Raw genomic sequence first — 23,087 nt, 5'->3', positions numbered from 1 at the left:
ATAAATCCATTGAAAACCCCTTCGATAGTCGTGACGATGGTCTTGTGGAGAGTCCTCTACTCGTCCAAAGGTCCTTTTGTCCAGCCTAGGATACACCTCGCCAGATTGGTGCCGACGAAAGCTCTCCCACTAACCTTCTTCCAAAAGGAGAGCGATGTCGGAGCCGTAGAACCTCTCCCAATCCCTAGCCAATACCTCTCAAAACCCGAGCCGCAGCCCTCTCTCAAGTTGGGGAAAAGATGGAGAAATGAATTTTGAAATCGGGGCTGAAATCAGCTTTTAAAGGGCTGGAATCAGGAATCCACATGACCCTGTGAATATTCCACACGGCCCATGTGGAATTAATGCACGAGTGTGTGGAATTTCCACACGCCCGTGTGGCTTCTCTGGACAACCCTTTCTTCGGGCGGCTGTAAACAGTAAATGCTACAGTATTTTTACCGTGCCTGCTATGGTACCGGTCCAAAACACTCCCGAAACTATGCTTTCATCGAAGTAATATAAACGGGCACACGTTTACGTCATTGATTGCTTTGCTTCTTCAATGAGTGGCCGCGTTGGTAGAGATCTTGCTACACATGCACAAGCCGGAATACTTAGAATGTGATTGCCTTTGTGCCCCTCCAAATCATTGTGCTAGCTTGAATACAAAGAGGTTGGCACACATTCTAGCATCTTCAACCCGACTTATGTCTTCGCGTTTGAACCTTCTCAAGATTTCCTCCAAATGGTGCACTCACGATCTACATTGGCTTCTTTCTCTAAGATTCAGCTTCACAACCCTATATGCTTGAAAATAATATAAATACACACGTATTAGTGTTAAAACCTTATAAAAGTAATGCTCATCATAAGGAAAGAACACTTCGCATTCTTATCACACAAGCACTTATCATCTACACTATATCGAGAAAGGAAAAATTGAAAATGATTGTGTGAAAATTTCATTCCTCACTTCATATGGATCTATGGTTTAAAGACTTGTCTACCATCTCGTTCGTTGTGTTGTAATGACTTCCGCTATGTAATGGTCCAAGGTACAAACCACAGTTATTTATGTAATCTATTTTCTTTGTTTGTTTCATTGCATATAGTAACATTTTCAACATTAAAAAAGATGGGGGATTGTTATAATAATTTAATATTGTAAATTTTTAATATGACATCTTTTCATGTCATATGGTTGTTGTAGTAATTGGTAAACACCTTTTTATGTAAATAGGAAGTTAGGGAAGTTGTGTTGCTTCTGTTTGTATAATAAAGAAGTTCCATGTAGTTAGAAGACATCCTTTTGTATAATAAAATGAGTTAAATAGTTATCATGCATCTCTTCATATTTAAGGGGTAGTAAGAACTTCCAATTCTGAATTTATATAAGAACACTTGAGTGTTGCATAGAAGATAGAGGATATTTAAAAGACTTCTCTCTAAGTGCAATACCAAACAATTTTTCATTCTCTAAGGCTTACTTTGTTGTGTGTGCAACATAGTAAGGGGATTCTTTATATTCTAAAGGCTTAGAATTCACTATTGGTACAAAACGTAAGGGGCTAATTCTCCTTTAGGAAAGTGTTTCAGGCCTAGAATTCAAAGTGAGCATATTTTGTTCAGCTTTGTCGAATACTCTTAAAATTCCTCTAAAAGTTCTAATTTCTCCAAAAAAAATTATCTCAGCAATTGATGGGATATATAATTGCCCAGGAGAGCCATGGGATAGAGTCATTCCCAGTATAATTGTTGGAAACATGGAAATAAGGGCCATTGCAAGTGAATGTTCAACTTGCAAAAATGAATTCATGCCACGAAGCTGTAGATAAAATAATTATGTATTAGACAAAAGAAAGAAATGGCATTAAAACACAGAAGTGTCAAGCAAAAATTCCTAGAATGGTTTCAGGCATGCATATCTTGGCATTTATTTTCAAAAGCACATTGGTGATGTATCGGTCCTTGACTCGTTTTGGGGCCCTGCAGTGAGTAGCAATGGCGAAGTCAGCAAGACATTTTCACTTCGAAAATCCTGAAAGGATGTTGTGCAGATAATAATACGATACTTCCAAGATTACATATACAGTGCAGCAAAAGAAAGGTAGAAGGAAATCAAACCGTACATGTCAAAATTCTTTCTTCCTCAAATGAGACAAAGGAGAAATTCGGGAGCATCGGGAAAGTTGGACTTAACTTTCTCAAACATATCTTTTACTCAAGCAATGGGTAGACCATGCCTCATAGAAGGGTTCTCATCAAACACATCAAATGGCTACTCCATATTCAAAACCCAGGAGTTACATATCTCCATATGAACATGTACAATACATAAGTAATGCTAGAGTACTTCAGGTTATACAATCATAACATCAACTTACGATTCCCTTCAGATTCCCATACTTGATAAAATCCCTTATCATACTTTGTACATCACAATGAGCGGAAAAGTTTACAACTGCCCAACGTTCTAAACTCGATGGCTCAATTAGCTTCTGTTATCATACAAAAGCAGAACTGATTGGCACTAGCATGCCAAGAATTTACTCAACCCAAAGCTTAATAGAAATTGATATACCAATACCTTGTTATTGAAATTCCATCATCCATTTGTTGGGAAAAGATCTTCACCAATACCAACTTTCAACTACCACAAATAAAAAGCAAGAAACAACAAATCATCCTAAAATAATGTTTTCAATATTTAAAGAGAAAACACCCAGAATCATAAAGATTAATAATAATAATAATAATAATAATAATAATAATAATAATAATAATTAAAAAAAACAACAATGCAGTAGTAAAGAGTGAAAAATAAGCAAACCTTGGGAGCTGGTAGGACATATAAATCAATTTGTAAATTGTGTGGCTATTGAAACTCCATTAGCACACAACATAGGATCAGCATCGTTGTTATTGTATTTCAAGGCCTGAGATAGAGATGGCATAGGAAAAGGTACACCTAGTCAAAATACAAAAGGTCAACTAAAAAAAGAACAAACAGGAACTGACCTCACGAAGAACACTCATTCTTTCTTGAGGCTTCTGTCAAGATATTTCCATGAAAGATGATTTCTGAAGTGTAGCCAATGCCTTTGTGTACTTTTGCAATGGCACCATACTGCAGAGCTTAAAGAAATAAGCAAAATCATGACTGCAAAAAGTATGGAAAACATGACCAGTACAGAGAGCTAATGATAATTAAGCCGAAAAAAACTCTATTGGAATCTTCATAAAATAATAAAAAACTGTAATGTCAGTAGACTGGACATCACCATCACTATTCTCATTTCCAACACTTGTTAAGGGTGAAGCTGCCAAAAAATAAATAAATAAAATTTGAATCAATTACCATGAACTAAGAAGAACATACTCAGATAGTTGAATAAAAATACTAGGAAAGTTGAACAAAAGAGCTAAGCAAACAATTTTGCGGACAAAAACAATTGTAATTGGACAAGCAATGCTTGACCAATTTAATGGTAGTGGTGGAGTCAATGCAAAGATCAGTTGTACATTTCAGAGACAATGAAATTAGATATAGGCAACTACAATATATTCAAAAATAACTGGTGAGTAGGTAGAGTATGTAATAGAATGACAAAATAGAATGAAAACCGCCATTACATAAAAATAAAGGCAAACACGAGAAACTTACAATTGTTGATTGCAGGGAAGCTCACTCAAACCAACAATCTTATACTCTGTGTTTTATCCGCAAATTTTTCAGCATACATTTTTCCCGTAGATGCATAATAAAAATAGACACAATGTAGAAAACTAAAATCAGAACAGCTAGCAGCATTTGAGCCAATTCCAACTAACTTACTTTTGACCTGTTCAATTTGATGAAGGTCTTTGACGTTCTGATTAGCTATAGGAAACTCTATAATAGGGCCATGTCTAACAATCATAGTGGTTGAGTCATCTGCAAACAAAAGTAAAAGATAATTACCTATAAGTCCCTCCATAGTTTGCAGATGCCTTAAAGCCCTTGTAGTTTGCTTATTTCTCAGAGGTCTCTCCTTTTCAAAATAATTCCATCAAATCCGAATAGCACTAATGGGGGTTAATGTGCTGTTAAATGGCCATGGAAATGCTATCTTTGTAACTTGTTCATGTTCAAAAATCAAAAGGTGGGGAAATGACAAAAATATCCTCAACTAGCGTTGGAAACCGCTCAATGGTTGTGAACCCACCACCCGTAACTGGCTAGGCACCTCTTGGTCTTATACTTATATGTGTGGTCACAATGGAAACCTTTCTTCTTCTTCTTCTTCTTCTTCTTCTTCTTCTTCTTCTTGCACCTATGACTGTCTTCTCCTTGTTCGTTCACCGACGAGCTTGTTCTTCTCTTCTCACTCTCGACTTCCCACAAACTCGTGAGCATTCCTGCAAACCAAACAACAAGTGAAAAGGTAAGGAGAAGTTAGGCAACTAAGCCTGGGCTAATGCCATCCACAGGTAGGTAATCGATGATCTTCCCAAAATGGCCGCACGATTACAGCTGCACTGTCAAAGGAGTACCACACCTCCAAATACCTGAAAGAATGCTCAATCACCCTCATTCTATAGTCCTATTAGATGTCTAGAAGCATGAAGAAGAAACCTGTTGGTCGGACACCCCATATACTGTGTTATGGGGAGAGTACATTCATCAAGGCATCATCAATTGATCCACTTTTAAAATACCTAGAAGGGAAAGAAGTGAGTTTCTTTTAATCTTGTGTAATGTTCAAGCTATCTATCTAATTTGTTGTTATCAATGTGTAATATTCTTGTTTACTGTATAATATACTAATGTCCTATGTATGATATTTCCCGTTCTGTGTAATATACTCTAGTCATGTCATTATGTGAAATATCAATGTTTAATGTACTATATTGTTAGGCTAACATGTTATCTCATGCATCCTTTATAGTTCTCTGGTCTTGTCCTAGCCAATGATGAAGAAATTACACTTGTTGGCTGTAGAACAGGAAAGGCCAAGGAAATTTCTGTGAGGTTGTCCTAATTGGGAGACTCAAAAAAGAGGTATGACGGCTTTCCCCATCAAGGAGAGCAACAAAGAAAAATGCTGGCCTAACAGCGGAACAAGAAGAAGAAGAAGAGAAGATCAAAAGAAAAGAAGCTGACTAGCTGTCGGAAAACAGGGTGGGGACCATTTCCCTGAACTCAATTTGCTAAAAATTTCTCATTGGCAGTCGGTGGTTGACAGGCCTGACAGAGATGCTAATGTGTATAGTTTACTTCACTGACTACTCACCGAGTTTGATATGCTATGTGCCCGTATGGACGAGCACAATGCCAGAGATGCTCGGCGGGACGGGCCAAAAGAGCGAACGGTGTTAGCTAAAAAATGTAGACGTTAGCCGACATGAAGACGTCCTCCATCCGCCTTCTTCCTATACCCGTCCTTGGTCGGGTATGCCTTTCAAAAGGATGGCGTGGAAGATTATTGGCCAGTACAACACGAAGAACTCCACCGAAGAGTCAACCCCCTCGGGCGTTGACTAAGGCCAAGTACCCAGATCTTGTGGTACCAACAGAAGGTCCACTAAAAGTCTAGGGGCAGGAGCCAGCGACCGCCATAGAGGGGGAAGAAGCATTTCAAGGGGATTCGTCAGTGGCCGCAGTAGATGGAAAAGCTACAGCACAGGAGACATTTGATGCCAATCCCATTCACAGTCCCCAGGAGAGGCCTTCACCAAAGAAGGGCCCAGTAAATAGTGCCCCACCGGAAAGGGCACCACGAGTGAAGCTTCCGCCAACAAAAATGCCCCCGAGGAGAGGTCGGTCATCGAGGTTCCCCTTCCCAAAAGCATGCCTTACCGTCGGCATTATTGTCCGAGGAGTCGGACTACATATTCCTAGTGCCACTAAAAAAATGCCCACGAGGAAAGGCCAGTCATCGATGACTTCCTCTTACAAGTGTGCCGCCTATTGGCATAGTCGTTCGAGGAGTTAGACAACATATTCTCCCAGTGGCCATGCAGGCCATTAACAATCTCCTTGAGACACTTTCAGGAGGGAAAAGTGTTAGAAAGGATGACGAAGAACATCTTGTGATCGTACTATATGAGCATAAGTTAAAAACTTGGTCTTATATTGAGTTACAAATCCATGTTAAGCCTGATTTCACGCCGAGGAAGAAGACATACCATTTCTTCGCAAGGCTGAAACAACTTGAACAGTCAGAGCTTGATCTATACCTAAACATGCATGTCGATAGGTAACTTCCTCCTTGTTATGTACATAATTTAGATATGTTGTTTTTATGTACATTGCCGTTTTTATGTTAGATATATATTTTTGTGTAACAAAATTCCCTTCATGTGTAAAATATATAGTTTTTTGTGTAATATCGGTACATTCTGTGTAATATTTTTATTTCTTATATAATATATATAGATCAAGTTTGACTTTAGTCTCTCTGTTTATGTTGCAGTTTTGTTATCTGGAGGGATGAGTATAGGTTTACAACCCATCACAATCTCTTTATCCTGCGTGAAGGAAAGGAATAGGTGCCCGAAGATGTGGTCACAGTCTTGGTCCTAATGCTGCATGAGGAGTTGATGACAAATCCCAATACGTATAGGAGGAGTGCCATTATCACATTGCAGCTGGCCCTTGCAATGCAGAAGATAGAATATGCCGCCAATCAGGCATTGTGCATGATAGAGGATATCATCTTTGGCTACAAGAACGTGGAGTTCATTCTTATACCCATCGTCCTTTATGGCCATTACCATCTAGTGGTCCTTAATATTGCATGGCAGACATATATGCATTACTTTTCCCTTCAATCGCAGGCATACAATGAAGATGATATTGAAATGGAAAGTTAAATCCATATAACAATTCCTCACAGACAACAATTCAGCTGTTTAATATACAATAACGATAAATTAATGCTAACAACATCTGTTTCCTCGCATTGTAGCGGGATCTCTTAGAGTTCGTCATTGAGGTTAACACAGGCGTGAATTCGTTGAAGCACCTACTGATGAAGCATGTCCATTCTTACCTGCAAAAAGCATCTGGTAGTGTAGACTGTCCTATCTTCCTTATGCTTTTCATTGAGCAAATTGTGGATAATGAAGCACTTAGCTTCTCGCCACCGGAAGTCCTTTTCCTATGGCTTCAATATGTCACATAGATACTTGCGGATGGCATCGGAATAAGGTCATTGTAACGGAGAATGTAGAGAAGGATGTTACCATCAAAGAGAAAGCCCAGGATGATAGTGTAGTGAATGACCAAAGGGGTGATAATCCGGTGGCAGGGAAAGTAATGGTAATACTATCCAAGGGACCAAAGGACGGATCGATGTTGCAGAAGCACACACCTAGATGGATGAAAAACTGGTAGGGATGGAGGAGATCAACGGCCCCCAAGATCGAACAACTGAAGGAAACCAAGGAAAACGTAGGGAAGCCGGTTGCTGCTATGCACCCCATGCCATGTACCGAGTAGGATTCCCTCGATGTTGCCATTCCTCCATGATAATTTTGTCATGTCAAACATTAAGTTCTTTAGATTTACTTCATTGTTGCATATCTCACCATGAACGTTTTTGATGTTTACTTTAATTAATGTAAATATGACTAACATATGTAGGACTTTGAAAATGCAAATATGAAGTCATAAGAAAAGTAAAAAAAAAACAAAAGCATATAATACATAGAAACACTGATATAATACACAAAAATTACTAACCCCACACATAAACCAAATATATTACATAAGTACATATGTATAATACATAATAAATTGCTTATGAGACAATACTTCTTTTTTACCTTCATTCATAGCATTCCTTACAAATCGGCATTATACCCAAAAACCCTCTTAATGTAGCACCGTTCTTTAAAATATCAAATTTTAAATAAATATATATATCATATTAAACATCCCTAAAACCATATGAATGTACATAATACACAAAAACATTAGTCCAATAGTTCAGTCCGCTATAACCACGTAACACGATCGACGGTTATGGCCAAGTTCGTGTCACCGACTACAATGTAACTCACTGACTTCGAATTCTTATAACTCAATTCTCTTCCTTCGTGGATGGCTAGGTCATTTTTTGGTGATCGGGGACCGGATTTGTATATAGGTTCAGCATACGCACGGCGATACCATTCCACTATGAAGTAATTGGCCATGTAACTGTACATGTTCGCATCTATTTACATGATCACCGCACATGCATACTTGCACGAAAGGCCATGGACTTCCCATTTTCTACAAGAATACTTCCGATTCCGTAAAATGACAGCATTGTTGTGATTGTCAACTATTTCATAAGTGTCAGACGTTGAACGACCCACCCTCAAGAACTTGCAATCTTCAATAATCAATTCAACCTTTTTGTGTATTTGTGCACAAAGATGCATATCCCACCTATTTGATTGTGGGCATCTACCAGCCATCATATTCATAAGTTTGAACCTGTGAACATACACTTTTACTCAGTACAATCCATGCGTGCAGAAAGGATTACACAGAAAATGGTTGATATTACATTAAAAATAAGTATAATACATAGCAATTGTATGATATTACATAGGAATGGAAAATATTACACGGGAAATAAAAATAATACACATAAATAGCATAATTTTACACATAAACTCAGAGTAACACATGAGAAATAAAGAGTATTACACATGGAAGCTCACCTTATTGAGTCAACCAGACTTGTCACCAGTAGATGGTACACCTCTTTGATCAAGGCATTGAATGACTCCGCCACATTGGAGTACATTTCATACCAGTACATGCCCTTAAATAAATAATTAGCCTAGTGATCAATGTCTGACTTGTACAGTAACCAATCATGTACCACTGGCAATGTCATCGCAAGTTCAGTAAAGGCATCAGATAAGTGCTTCTGTATAAGTATTACAAAATATACTTTTTTTACATTGAGCATCATTTTTATCAGATTTTATTGCTCATTCATGTGTATTTGTGCTCTTTTATGCATTTAAGGTCGTGGAGACAAGTTTAGAAGAAAGGAAGCAAAAATAGATCATTGACGTGATTTTTGAAGATTCTCTTATACCGAACAAGGATCAAGGCACAAGTTATGATCACCGGCATGTGGGTGTGTGCCAACCTCCAAAATGTGCAAGTAAATCTATAAATTGAAGGGGCACAGAGGCAGTCACACTCATATGTTCCAACTTGTGTGATATTGTCAAGAGCTTCGTCAATGTCTTGGAAGTGAAGAAGGTCTTTGCAAATTTGGAGGGTGTTCTTTCACCAACTTTGATAGTTTCATTCGCCGTCATAGCACTTGGGAAGCCACCGGCGACCTAGCTTTACAGAGGAATCCTTCAAGACTTTGAACTACCTATCAAGGGCAATCATCACGAATTCAAGGGGGGGTTCTCTATGGTTTACATTGCTATTCATTGTATTTATCTTTGTTTTGTAACTTACTCCATGGAGGGCTAAACCCTAGTAGGTATTTGGACATGTGAACTCTAGGATCTTGTCTTTTGTATTGAATTGCTTTATGGTTTCTATTAAATCCGTGTTGTTTTGAGTTTTAATCTTGTGTTCCTATTGCTTGCATGTTTTATTGATCCTTGTGGTTAATTCTCTAAGAATGATTTGTTACTTTGATGAGAGAAGTCTCCATTAGAGTTAGAACTCCAAGGTTAAAGAGGGTTAAGAGGGTGAGTCATGATATAGTGGAGTGTTCCCATTCCCTTCCATTGAGTTTTTCCTATCTCCGTATTCCTTAGACACTATGCAACCATTTTTGGTGTGAGGCCTGAGATTGAGAGATTTCTCCTCCTGGACCTTGTAGGGGGTTAGAGATCCTTTGCCTAGAAATAGGGTTAGATCTATCTTTAGGAATCAGTTTCACTCTTAAGTATCCCTAGAGCTTATTGCGGTCATATGGGGTGTGAGGTGTTGAGATTGAGCGATTTCTCCACCGGGACCTTGTATTGGACTAGTGTCAATTGGTTGGAGATAAGGACTAGTTGTTCTTGGATTATCTCGACTCATTAGACTCAGTTTAGAAGCATTTAGCAACTCTTGAACTTTATGTTAGATCCTAGGGGGAGCATTGCCCGGGTACCTCATCTTTATTGATTGAGATCTCCCTCCACTTTACCCTTGCATATTCGTCTCCAGTATTCATGTCTGTGCACATTAGATCAGCACACCATCCCATTTATCATTAGGCTAGATAGCAGAGAAGCAGTTAGTACTAGCCCTGTGGATTCGACTACCAACTCACTAGGGTATTTTATTACTTCCACACCCATGCACTTGTGGTACACACACGCAATTTGGTCGTGTCAGTACTTTATTACTTAGACAACCAGTACACTTTTGGTACACACACGTAAGGTGTGTGTCAGCATCATCAAACTTTTGGCTATGTAAGTGTACATAATTTTGATAACTATAGCCCAACATGTTCTCGCAATGTTTTGCCAAGTTTAGTGTTCGCTTTCATAAAGTTCGCCTCAAAATGTCATAGGCAATAACCATATAGCAATGACAGGAACACTCGCGATCGCCTTTTTTAAACCAAGAAAAGAAGCAGGAAAAGAGAAGAAAGCACATTTGAATTACTCCCCGTCCTCCTCAACTGTGACAATGCTTCCGGGATTCATCTCCGCCACCTTATTGGCGTACGACAATAATAAATCATAACTGCTCACCTTACTACCATGAATGGCAGACAAAGCGACCTCCCTACCCTTCCATGCATGCTTGTATGGTAATCGCACAATGTGTTCCTATAGGATGTCTTTTTGTGTTTCAATGGCTCGATACAATGGTTATTCTTTCAGTCTCTGCATAATACGGTTGCCGACCTACTTCTTATTAGCTTTTGAGTGAACTTGCGTACCGATGCCCCCACCGTAAGTGTGTGTCGCTTGTATTTCTTCACTTAGAATGTCTCATCATTCCTCTCTTTTGAGGTATGGACATGCCATTGGCAATCCGGAGAAGCACACCTTACAACCAAGAGAAGTTTGTCATTTTTATAAATGTAAAGTCAAAATTATACCATATGGCATGGCTATTCAAGGCATTTTTCAAGTTATCCACACTCTCAAACTGTTGTCCTACTTGCAATGTCGATCCATTAGATGTTTATAAACATGAAATAATATTGAGCACACCTGCAAAAGGATGTTGGGACAAAAACAACTCCATGTCCGCACTCATGCTTTTTAAGATTGACTCCTTGTGGATGCCAATGCATAAGGTAGGGAACAAGTCATAAACAATACATAGAAAATGCAAAGTAATACACATACAATCAATATAATACATAGAACACACGTATAATACACCTAAAACACATATAACACACATAAACAATATTGTAATACACATAAACATATACAACTACACAGAAAAGTAGTGATAATACACATGACGACACATGACATAATAAGAGCTACCTTTGTTGCTGAATTACGATGGTGGTAAGGAGCTTTTAATGGTTACTTTCGCTACCCCACTGACTTCTTCAATGATGATGTTCAGCACACTCTTCTTAAAGGTGTGGTGTATATGGCAAATGCATTGGAAATCCGCATTTAACTCAAGTAGGCAAATTGTGCCATATAAGTCAGGTGTTACAAACTTTACAGTGACTCGAGAAGCGTCCAGTGACCACCGCTCACATATCTCGGCCACAATAACCTCCCAAGCGGTGAGGACCATGAATTGTAGTAACTTTCCTTTCTTTTGTCTCCATGATGACTAATACCTGTGTAAACATTAGAGAAACCCATAGGTTAAAAAAACAAAAAAAAAGGAAGTAACCGAAACTGAACTACACCCCGGACAAAACTGAATGATAGGAATGGAGATGTTGTTTACTTGAATGACAGAAAGGAGGCAAAAGAAGAAGAACAACGACAAGGATAAGAAGATAAAGTGACAAAGGATAAAGATGAAGATGAAGATGAAGTACACTTAAAGAGGATGAAAATGAAGACTTCTGCAATTACCTATCAAAAGTTTGATGTAATTGGGCGGGAGGCAAAAGAGAGGTGCATTTCTGCCATTTGAGAGAAAAGCCATTAATGGGTGTCACGGCAGGGAGTAAAAAAGAAGATGTGTAAAAAAAAGGACTATATGGGAAGTGCAAATGTCAGAGGGACTCCAGAGGAAAAATGAAACTTGATAAAGATTTTTAAATAATTTTCTCTAAAAGAAATTACTACATGGAAATGAAAGGAAAAAAAACACCAACGCACCAATGAACGCAGAAGGGAACTCCTGCCAAAATAGACAAATATATATTTTGTGTCAGCACTGCATACCGATTTTCAATGAGAGACCACCTTGTGTGGCTCGAAAGCTGGAATGGACGAAGCTACTACATCCCAACATTCCACTTTCCAAATAAGAAAAATTTGAGGGATTATTCTAGAAATTTTTTTGTCACACAAAAAGGCAACCTCTATAGATTAAAGAAATAAATAAATGAATAAATAAAAGTTCGTGTGATATGACAATCCATTATATTTAGGTTAGAGATCAATGGCATGCAAAAAAGTGCATTAGCAACGTACCTTTTGCTAGAATGTCCTTTGATAATAATGTTTAGAACTCTAAAAGCATAATTGGAGTTTTCATTTTCCTGACCCAACAGAGCTATGATAAGAGATTGCAGTGGAATTTTGGCAGCAAAACATAGCTTAACGTTCAAGATTTTAGTATGATTTGGTTGAGTAATTGGGTTACAATCATCTTCCCTTGGCCTATCATCACCACTTCAGTGGTATTGGCAGCATTACTATACAACACAAACAATTACTAAATGAGAAAAAACCTTGCCCACAAAGAAAACAAGTAGATCAACCAGCTTGTAAAATGGAGTATACCATACAATCCACAACATTGAAATGATTGTTCACATGCGGCAGAGGCCCATGGTAAAGAGGTTGTTCATCCCATCATGGGTGAAATGTTTGCTTCGTAACCCAGTGTCATAGGTCTGATGTAGCTTGTCAATAACTCTTCTACAAATGTCTTTCCCAATGACAGGGTAATCATCTAGAAAGCCCGTTGTGATGCAATTTTTCATAATGTCAAGTAGAATTTTTCCAACATTGCTCTAAGCGATATCAACCACGCTAAGGACATTAACTATGCTAACAAGCATCTTTCCAACAGGCACATGCTTCTCAGTAATTTCTCTAATACTGATGGTCTCTTCCGGTTCTCAGCTTCATATGCAGTTGCCTCAATCAGATATGCAGTGGGGGCTTCTTTATTTTTTTCTTTTAATTTCATTGTTTCTATTGCAGTTTGCCAGTCTTCTATTGCTAATGCCCAGATTATTGTGGAATTCCAAAGCCTTATTTCTGCATTGCAAATCATTTTGGCTCAGTCCCCGTGGATTCAGAATAGCTTCATTGTTGATTCTCACATCCTTCCCTGCTGCATATAAATAATACTATTTTTTCTTGCCATCTTCGATCTTGGATTACTAGCCTTAACTGTTTGCGCATTGATGCCAATAGTCCTTATATTCATATTATACCTAGACATCGGTTGAAAACTATCTCCAAGCTTGCTATTTTTGGGCATAATCATCATGAGTTGACGCTTTTAAACTCTGGCCATGACCTTCCACAATGGCTCATGAGAAGTTTTTCTAATTCTGGTTTTGTATTTTAATTTGTTCCTATTAGTTGTCAAGCCCTCCTTGTTGTTTTATTAGTCATTGTTTTATTATTGTTTTTGTACTTGTTATTTCTCTTTTTCTGCTTTTTAATAAAATTAGACTTTTGGCCCTTGTTTAAAAAAAAAAAATTATAGAGCGATCTGAAAAGATTAATGTTTTCCACACCCTCAGCTATATATGCTTATAGTTCATTATATAAGTCTAATATTGACAGTTACAAATGAGAACTCTTCAAGGAGTTGTTACACATCCTTTATTTTAGCCACTAACTCATTAACTGAAAGAACGTGACAGTAGAACAAGTCTTCAAGGAGGATATTCACAAGCATGTTCACTTTGATTAACAGTCTCCTTCAATCTAAATGGTATAGATACTAGATTGAGATTGTTAGAAAGTGAATAAAAAACTTGGACTGAAAGAGGCTTGGTCATAATGTCTGTCAGTTGATCTTGAGAGGATATGAATTGAACATCTAGAAGTTTTTGAGCAACCTTTTCTCTAACAAAATGAAAATCTACTTTAATGTGTTTTGTTCTGGCATGAAAAATGAGCTTAGCAGAAAGATATGTTGCTCCAATATTATCACACCAAAGTACAGGGGATCTTAACTGAAATATATCCAATTCCTTTAACGATGACTAGAACTAGATTATTTCAGCAGTTGCATTTGTTAGAGCCTTGTATTCAACTTCAGTGCTTGACCTTGAAACTATAGGTTGTTCCTTAGAGCTCCAAGATACAAGATTTTCTCCAAAGAAAATTGCATAGCCTTCAGTAGATCTTCTATCATCTCCACATCCGGCTAGTCAGAATCAGTAAAAGCACTTATCAAAGTTGGTGAAGATTTGTTAATTGCTAGCCCATAGTTCAGAGTGTGATGCAAATATCATAAAATTCTCTTTACTGTACACCAGTGAGTCTCTGTAGGACAGTACATGTGACACGCGCTCGCGTTGCGTGTAAACCGCAAGTGCACGACTATCGAAGTAATAATTACCCTGGTGAGTAGGTAGTCAAATCCACAGGGAACATAAGTATTAGTATTAACCAATTCTTAGTTATCTAGTCGAAATCAATGGATCTGATAAAATGGACTAATTGCAAGAGAATTAATAAGCAAGCAAACGGGCAAAAAAAAAACAAGTAAAGGAGATCCCAATCAATAAAGATGAGGTACCCGTACAATGCACCCCCTAGGATCTAACATGAAGCTCAAGACTCACTAAATGCATTTAAACCAAGTCTAATGAGTCGAGGTAATCCAAGAACAACCGGCCCTTGCCTCCAAGCCACCGGTACTAGTCCCCTACAAGGTCCCTCGGATAAATCGCTCAATCTCAACACCTTACACCCCATATGACCGCATTACGCTCTAGGGACACCTAAGAGTGAAACCGATTCCTAAAGATAAATCGAACCCTAATTCCCGATGAAAGATCCCTAACCCCCTACAAAGTCCCGGCGGAGAAATCTCTCAATCTCAAGCCTCACACCAAATATGGTTGCATAGAGTCTAGGGAATATGCAGATAGGAAACACTCAATTGGAAGAGAAAGGGGACACTCCACTATCTCATGACTCACCCTCTCAACCCTCTTTAACCTTGAAGTTCTAACTCTAATGGAGACCTCTCTTTCATCAAAGTAATAAATCATGCAAATCCAATCAACCCAAGGATTAATAAAACATGCAAGCAATGGGAAAACAAAATTAAAACTTAAATTAACTTGGATTTAATAGAAAAATAAAGCAAATCAATACAAAAACATAGATCCTATGGTTCACATGTCCAAATACCTACTAGGGTTTAGCCCTCCATGGAGCAAGTTACAAAACAATGGTGAATACAATGAAAAGCAATGAAAACCATGAAAAAAAACCCCTTAAATTCGTGATGATGGCCTTGATTGGTCGCCCAATGTCTTGAAGAATCCTTCTCCGAAGCGATATTGCCGAAGGCTCCCTCTATGTTATAATGGAGGGAAGATTGATCAAAGTTAGTGATGGGCGTCCCCCTATCTCGCCAAAGACCTCATCCAAAACCCTAGCCGTCTTGCCTTCAAAGTGCTCACGAAAAGCCTGCGCAAAAAGTCCCTAAAGAATAGGACAAATGGCCTATTTAAAGCCCAAAACCGCGCCTGTCACGTGCCCCCACCTGCCCATCTGGATTTTCCACGCGCTCGCATGGACTGCAAGAATTTCCACGCGGGCGCGTGAGCAGTAATTTTGCTATAATACTGCTACAATAAAATTATTACAATGTTTTGCTACAGTGCTATTCACAAAATGCAGTCCAAACACTCTTCTCTTGAGGCCACATTTCCAGGTGCACGTCCATTGATACGTTCGAATATGCGTGTAAACCGCAAGAGCACGGGTGTCAAAGTAATAATACCCCGGTGAGAGGGTAGTCGAATCCACAGGGAATAGTGCTTAGAACCACCAAGATTGCTATTTAACTAGAATGAAAATATGTTGAAAGTGATGTGAAAACAAACTCAATGCAAATGGAAATAAGAAAAGATAAAGGAGGCGCAAGTAAAAGATAGGGGAGGCAATCGACGATAAATGGGGTACCTAGATATTGTTCCGCCTAGGACAATAGTTTCAAGTGCAAAACCCTCTATTATGCTTTCTAACTAATGCATTAATAAGTCATGGAGATCATTTAATACATGGTCCCAAATCTAAGGTCAACCATGCCTAACTCTATACATGTCCCGAAGGAGAAATTGAATAACCTCTCAACGTCGCACTCGTGTAGAATTGCAATGAGTTTTAGGGATTCCAAGTGATAAACCCTATTCCTATGTATATACCTAACCCTTTGGTCCAAGTGGAAGGTCCCTAACCACAATTAAGCCCTAGGTGATAAAATCACTTCAACGCTTCACTCCGTTGCAGTCGCAACTAAGCCCCAGCGGAAGGTCATCCCTTAGCCCATTCATTCTACTATGGCTGCAAAGAACTCTTGGAACGTGGAGGTAGAATAAATCACATTGGAGGGGAAAGGGGATGCTCCGCTACCTCTCGACTCACCCTCTCAACCCTCTCCAACCTAGTTTTGTCTAACTCTCATGGTGTGTCACTCACTCACAAGAGTTACCAACAAGAACTCTCAACCCTAGTGTCATTCTAGGGGAGTATTCAAACAATCAAACATACAAGATTAGAACTCACAATAAATATTAATTAATTGAAAGCATAATAAAGAGATTCAATGAAATGAATACATCCTAGGATTCACAAATACCCAAGTACCCACTAGGGGTTTAGCTCTCCATGGAGCAAAATACAATAGATAATGAAATCAAAAGCAAAGAGATGCAATCCATGAATGAAAACCCCCTTGTGTTCATGTCGAAGGTCTTGTGGATTGGCCGTGTCTTCTTCAAGGTCCTTTTGTCAAACCTAGGGCACACCTCGCTGGATCGGTGTCGATGAATGCTCCCCCAATAACTCTCTTCTGAAGGAAACGCGGTATCGAAGGCTATCAAACCTCTCCAAAGCTTTGCCAAAGCCTCTCCAAACCCTAGCCTCCATCGTCTCCAAAGATGGGGAAAGGTGGAAGAAAAGATAGGGGAAAAGATGGAGAAATCGGGGCTGAATCACGTCTTTTAAAGGGCTGGAATCGGTCATCCACACAGGTGTGTGGATGTTCCACACGCCCCTGTGGAATTTCCACACGCCCGTGTGGATTCTCTGAATTTCTGATTTTCTGTGTGTGCAATCTTCACAAAAAGAAGGAACATGAAGATGTCGCTGCCTTTGTGCCCTTCCAACTAGTAAATTGACTTGAATATTCTTGGAAGTTGGCACACATCTCCACGTTCATGAACTCCTCTCATGTCTTGGTCCTTGAATTGAACAAGAACTCCCAAAATTGTGTCTTTATAGCCTATCTTTGCTTCCTTTTTACTCTTCAAGGTATTCACAACCTATATGCATAAAAGAACACCAAATACACAATATGAGACATAAACCATAGTAAAAATTATGCTCAATGCATGTAAACATATATAAAAAACATGTCTACTCAAGCACTTATCAAACTCCCCGACACTTAACCCTTTGCTTGTCCTCAAGAAAAATTAAACATTAATCTCATGGAAAGAAAAGAGAAGTGCTTGGCCTTAAGTTCACCAAAAGAGTACAAGAATAAAATTCTAAAGTCATGGAGAGAGTCAAACACTAGACAAAACAATCAATGCTCTAGCAAATAATAAAATCAAAAATGAAAGTGATAAAATCCGAATGCGTGTGTGTGTGAAAAAACTCAACTCATGTCAACACTATGTCCACTACCAAGTTCTTATTAACATGGGACTTATTTATAAACACAAAGAATAGGTAGTAGCTTCACACAACCTCTAAGGTAGCCCTTTCCCAAGATGCCTCCCGAGTGGCTTTCACACTTTTGAGGTGGTAGCTCTTCCTACCATGGATGGTAGCTTTCACACATCCCAAAAGATAGCTCTTTCTCTCATTAGGGCATTACAAGTATCCGACTTATGAGAGTAGCTACATACATCATGGGTGGCAGCTCTTTCCACCCCCTATGTACAAACAACAAACAATTTCCATTTTTTCAAATAAAACTAACACACTAAAGTCCCAAAAATAATGAACTAGAGTTTTCATACGTCTAATGAGTGAGAAAAGTGCATAAAGACCAATCGGACAAAAATATTCAATGGAATTTGATGAAAACTAGAGCATGATAAAATATAATGTTTACAACCTCCAAAAACTAAGAATTAAACTCTTAAAACTAAGGTGAACCTTCATTGGCAAGAAGAGCATGCTCATGAAAACACAAGTAAAAGTCATGTATAAGGTTAACCTTTCCCCACACTTAAGATGTACATTGTCCTCAATGTACGCATGCAAGCACAATAATGATAGTATCAATGGAAGTAAAAATGTGTATGGGAATGCAATTAAAACAATACTCCCCTGAAGTCCTCATTAATCGTTTGGTGAAGTCTAGCTCATGGGCTTGTTGTATAGCTTGCAAAGCTCACACGACCATGTGACAAGGTCACATGATCGTATCTATGACTAAAACATCATCAACATCATTCTCAAGGCCATCTGCATAGAATACAAGCGGTTCAGTGAAGCTCAACAAAATAGAAAAGAAAATACGAGTTCATACAAATAGCACAATAGAGCATATACTCGCACAAAATAAAAACATGAAGATAACTCTCAGAAGGCGAAGCCTTTCTGAGTACAAAAGTCTATAAGCTACTACTCAAAACAAATAAGAGCAAGAAACTAAAATAAAGGTCTCATGAGTGTGACGCCTCAAGCGTCAGTATCTAGAGCTGGTGCTGGTGCTGGTGTGGGTGCTGGCACAGAAGCGGATGAGACCCCCTCGTCAAGAGTCCACTGAATATGATCAAGGCGCTCCAGAATCTGCGCTTCGTTCTCAAGGATGGTAGCAACGGCAGCCTCGAGTCTAGCCAGATGCTCGTGAACTCAAGGGGAAGATGACTCAAGATCGGCTAATGCTACTGGTGCCGCCTCGGTGACTACGGGCTCAGTTGCAGGTGATGCCTCTGTAGCCTCAGCAGGCTCCTCATCATCCTCAGATAACGACTCTACTAATGCATATCCCCCTAAGCCTGTACATCTAACAATGCCCATCAAACGGAGAGTAACCAATCCCAACGATACTGAGCTACTAATCTCTCCTCACCTCCGACCGAGCGGATCAAACCCATCTTGGACATGAGATGAGTAATATACGATCCCACAAACAATGCTCCTAACTGCAAATACTCACTCTGATAGCGAAGATAGTCAGTGACAATATATCCCAGATGGAAAGGTACTCCATGTGCCATGGAGTGAAGGTATAGAAGATCAGTCCTGCGAAGTGGGCCTGTACCATCTCCTCGACCTGTCACCGACCGGCTAAGAATAACATGAATGTACTTGACTGCTGGTCTTGTAAGAAGAGAGGCCTTTGACTAGCTCGGAATATACTGACGGCCGCTGCATAAATCATGGAAAACCTGGGCTGGAGTCAGATCATGATGGTAATCGGTAAGGAGCTGTGTGTACTCGATAGTATCAACATAATCCTGATCGTAAAACCCGAGATATATCGAGAACTGGGTCAGAGACACCCCATGTGGCTGACTGAAGGCTCAGAAGCAAATGATATCCTCCGTGTCAAAACTTGTGTCAGCTGCGTAACGATCGAAGGAAAATGAGGCAAGAACCTCCAAGGTGGTGTCTCGTCTGACGGGCTCCTGAATAGCAAATAATCGGTCCCAACCTCCCACACTAACAAGCTCTCTAACCTCTTCAGTGAGACCAATATCCTCTAGTGCATCCCAGTCAATAAAGCATGACTGTCCAATCTCAGGTTCTGGAGATGCTCGAACTGTTGTTGATGAATAGGGTCAAGGAATTCGACTACCGGGGCTGCGGTTGACTCCCTGTCTTGGTGAGGACATTTCTGAGCCAACCTCTTGGTCCGTTGTGCCATATCTTTGAAGAAAACACTTAACAGCATCAGTTTGGCATGAATACAGTATAAACTGGGCACTACGCGCTCGAGGGCAGCGAGCCAAGGTAAAAACAGGGCCAATTGGCCACTGTTCCAGCCCACGCGACCACGTGGCCTGTGCGCATGTGCGCGGGCCAGCCGCGCGGGCGTGGCTGGCCCGAGTGCGCGGTCTGCCAGGCCGCGCGCCTGCGCACCCCAGCCATGCGGGCACATGGCTGGGGCCACTCTCGGCTAAGAGGGCCATGCGCCCACATGGCCATCCACGCGTGCGCGTGGCTCTGTTGTACAGCGTGCGGCCAGTCCACGCGGGCACGTGGGCTCGCTGCGCGCTTGCATAGGTGCCCAACTCCGGCGACTTGGCCGGAGTTAGTCTCCTACGCCTCATACAAACCATTTTCAAGCATTGAAGAAGTGTCTAGCATGATTCCCTATGGGAAATCTCATAACAATACCATGAAAACTCCATGAAAATGGCCTTGAAGAACATGGAAAGGGTGGAGGGGAGTGAAGGCTTACCAGAACACATCGGTGAAGAAAACTCGGTGAAAACTCTGGCAAATTATGTCTAATCCTCCAAGGAGTTGAAAACAATTGGTTTGAGAGATCAAAACTTAGGTTTTATAGGAGTGAAGGGGTGGAAGATGAAAGGGCTCTATGAAAATGGAAGATGATGAATAGTGCCCCTTTATATTCTTATAGGCACATGGGGGTGTGGATTTTCCACACCCCCGTGTGGGTACTGTACACGACCGCGTGGAAATACCACGCGGTCGTGTGGATTGTCAAATTTCTGCAGACAATCCACAAAGGGCATGAAACTCCAAATTAACACCAATTTTTCAACATTAAAAATTAAATTCACCCTAAACCATGTCATACACATGAACAATAATTCAAATCACCGAAAAATTACATGAAAACACCAGAGATCAATAAAAAATAATCAAGATACACACTTATGAATTTATTACTGCAGAATTTAAATTTTAAGTCTAAAAACTAACTAAAAGCTTAGGTTGCCTACCAAGAAGCACTTGTTTAACGTCATTTAGCTTGACGTACCTGTTCTTACCTGATGGTGGCTCATAAAGATGAACAACGTCCTTCTTAGCAACCTGCACACATGATGGATATAAATCCTTCATACTCAAGGAGAAATTTTTAAATATGTTACCGAATGAGGGAATGTCGCATTCTTCCTTTGTGTGCTTGTCCCGTAATGTGTTGGAATGCTTTCAGTGGCGACGTCTCGACCTCTTGACTCGGCGAAAAATCTATTTCAAGATTCCTCCTTGAGGTTGCTCATTGACGACTTGTTTTTCACCATTGGTCATTGTCTCTTCCTCAATGTCTGGCCACTACTCATATAGATCCGAATTCAAAAATTCCTGCAGGTACTCATCAGAAATCTCATCATTGACATCCAAAAAATAACAAATATCATCAAAGTCAAGAGAGTGCTTCATTGCTTCGGCGAGACAGTATGTGATCTTTTCTTCTCCAATGTGCAATGTCATTACACCTCCATCCATGTCAATAAGAGCCTTGGAAGTTCTTAAGAAAGGTCTTCCTAGAATTAATGGAACCTCCGCATCTTCATCGACATCTAACACAACAAAATCTATAGGGAAAATATACTTGTCAACCTTTACCAATACATCTTCAATTATACCTCTAGGATGACGAACAGAACGATCGGCCAGCCGTAAAGTCATGCGGGTTGGCCTTGGCTCTCCTAACCCCAATTTCTGAAACAATGTGTATGGCATGACATTAACACTAGCTCCCAAATCGGCCAAAGCTTTTTCTTCCCGCAAACCTCCGATTGCACTAGGTATGATAAAGCATCCCGAATCTTTCATTTTGTTTGGCAAATTCATCTGAAGCATTGCCGAACAATTCACTTCTAAAACCACAGCCACACTTTCCTCCATCTTCCTCTTATTGGTCAAGAGGTCCTTCAAGAATTTTGCATAACGAGGCATTTGAGATTACGACTCTAAAAACGGAATGTTAATGTGTAACTGTTTGAATGGATCCAGAAATTTCCTATTTTGCGCATCAACTTGATCTTTCTTCAAACGCATCGGATAAAGGACCCTTGGAGTATATGAAGGGAATGACACAGCTGGCCCCTTTTCCTTATCTTGCACCTTATCTTTTGGCGTTTCTTGAGGAATTTCAGCAGTCTTCCCAGTGGGGGTTTTAGCTTGAAGAATTTCAGAATTTTTCTCAGTAGTGAGCTCTTCTTCGAGCTCTCGATCACTCCTCAAAGTGATTGCCTTCACTCTGCCAATGACTTCGCTATTTGTCTGACTTGATTCTCCAAATTGTGTAAAGAAGCGGTATGATTGCGGAGTGTTGCCTCTATGTTTTGGAACCTTATGTCAGTTGATTGAATAAACTTTGACAAAACCCTTTCTAATTTTGAAACTCTCTCCGGAATCGAAGGTATTTGCTGAAATCCTGGTGGGGAAGCAGTCTTTTGCTTCCCTTGATTGCCCCATAAGAGATTTGGGTGGTTTCTCCACCCTTGGTTATAGGTGTTGCTATATGGATTACTTTCTGATGGTATATGCAAACCCCACAACCATCACAACTTGTGATTGTGGCTACCTTTGATGAAGTTGAAGTGTCCAATTTCTTGCTCAATGCCTCGACTTGGGCTGCCAAAGATGTAACCGCATCAATCTCATGGAGTCTGACCACTTTCTTCTTTTCTCTTGCATTCCATTTGTAGCTATTCAAACCCATCTCCTCAATCATCTATCGGGCTTCTTCGAGGGTCTTGTTTCCCAATGTTCCTCCTGCGGTGGCATCAAGAAGTTGTTTGTTGCTCGAGTTCAACCCATTGTAAAATGATTGAATGCCCATCCAATTGGGG

The 23,087-nt window shown here is 39.8% G+C and overlaps 1 pseudogene; it reads right to left on the bottom strand.

Moving 5' to 3' along the window:
• Window positions 1–1,561: 1,561 nt before the first annotated feature.
• Window positions 1,562–5,830, bottom strand: LOC120274661 (annotated as a pseudogene).
• Window positions 5,831–23,087: the final 17,257 nt, after the last annotated feature.

This window comes from Dioscorea cayenensis, chromosome 2 (genome assembly GCF_009730915.1).
Source record: "Dioscorea cayenensis subsp. rotundata cultivar TDr96_F1 chromosome 2, TDr96_F1_v2_PseudoChromosome.rev07_lg8_w22 25.fasta, whole genome shotgun sequence".
Taxonomy (NCBI): domain Eukaryota; kingdom Viridiplantae; phylum Streptophyta; class Magnoliopsida; order Dioscoreales; family Dioscoreaceae; genus Dioscorea; species Dioscorea cayenensis.
This window is presented reverse-complemented; position numbering and strand designations above follow the sequence as displayed.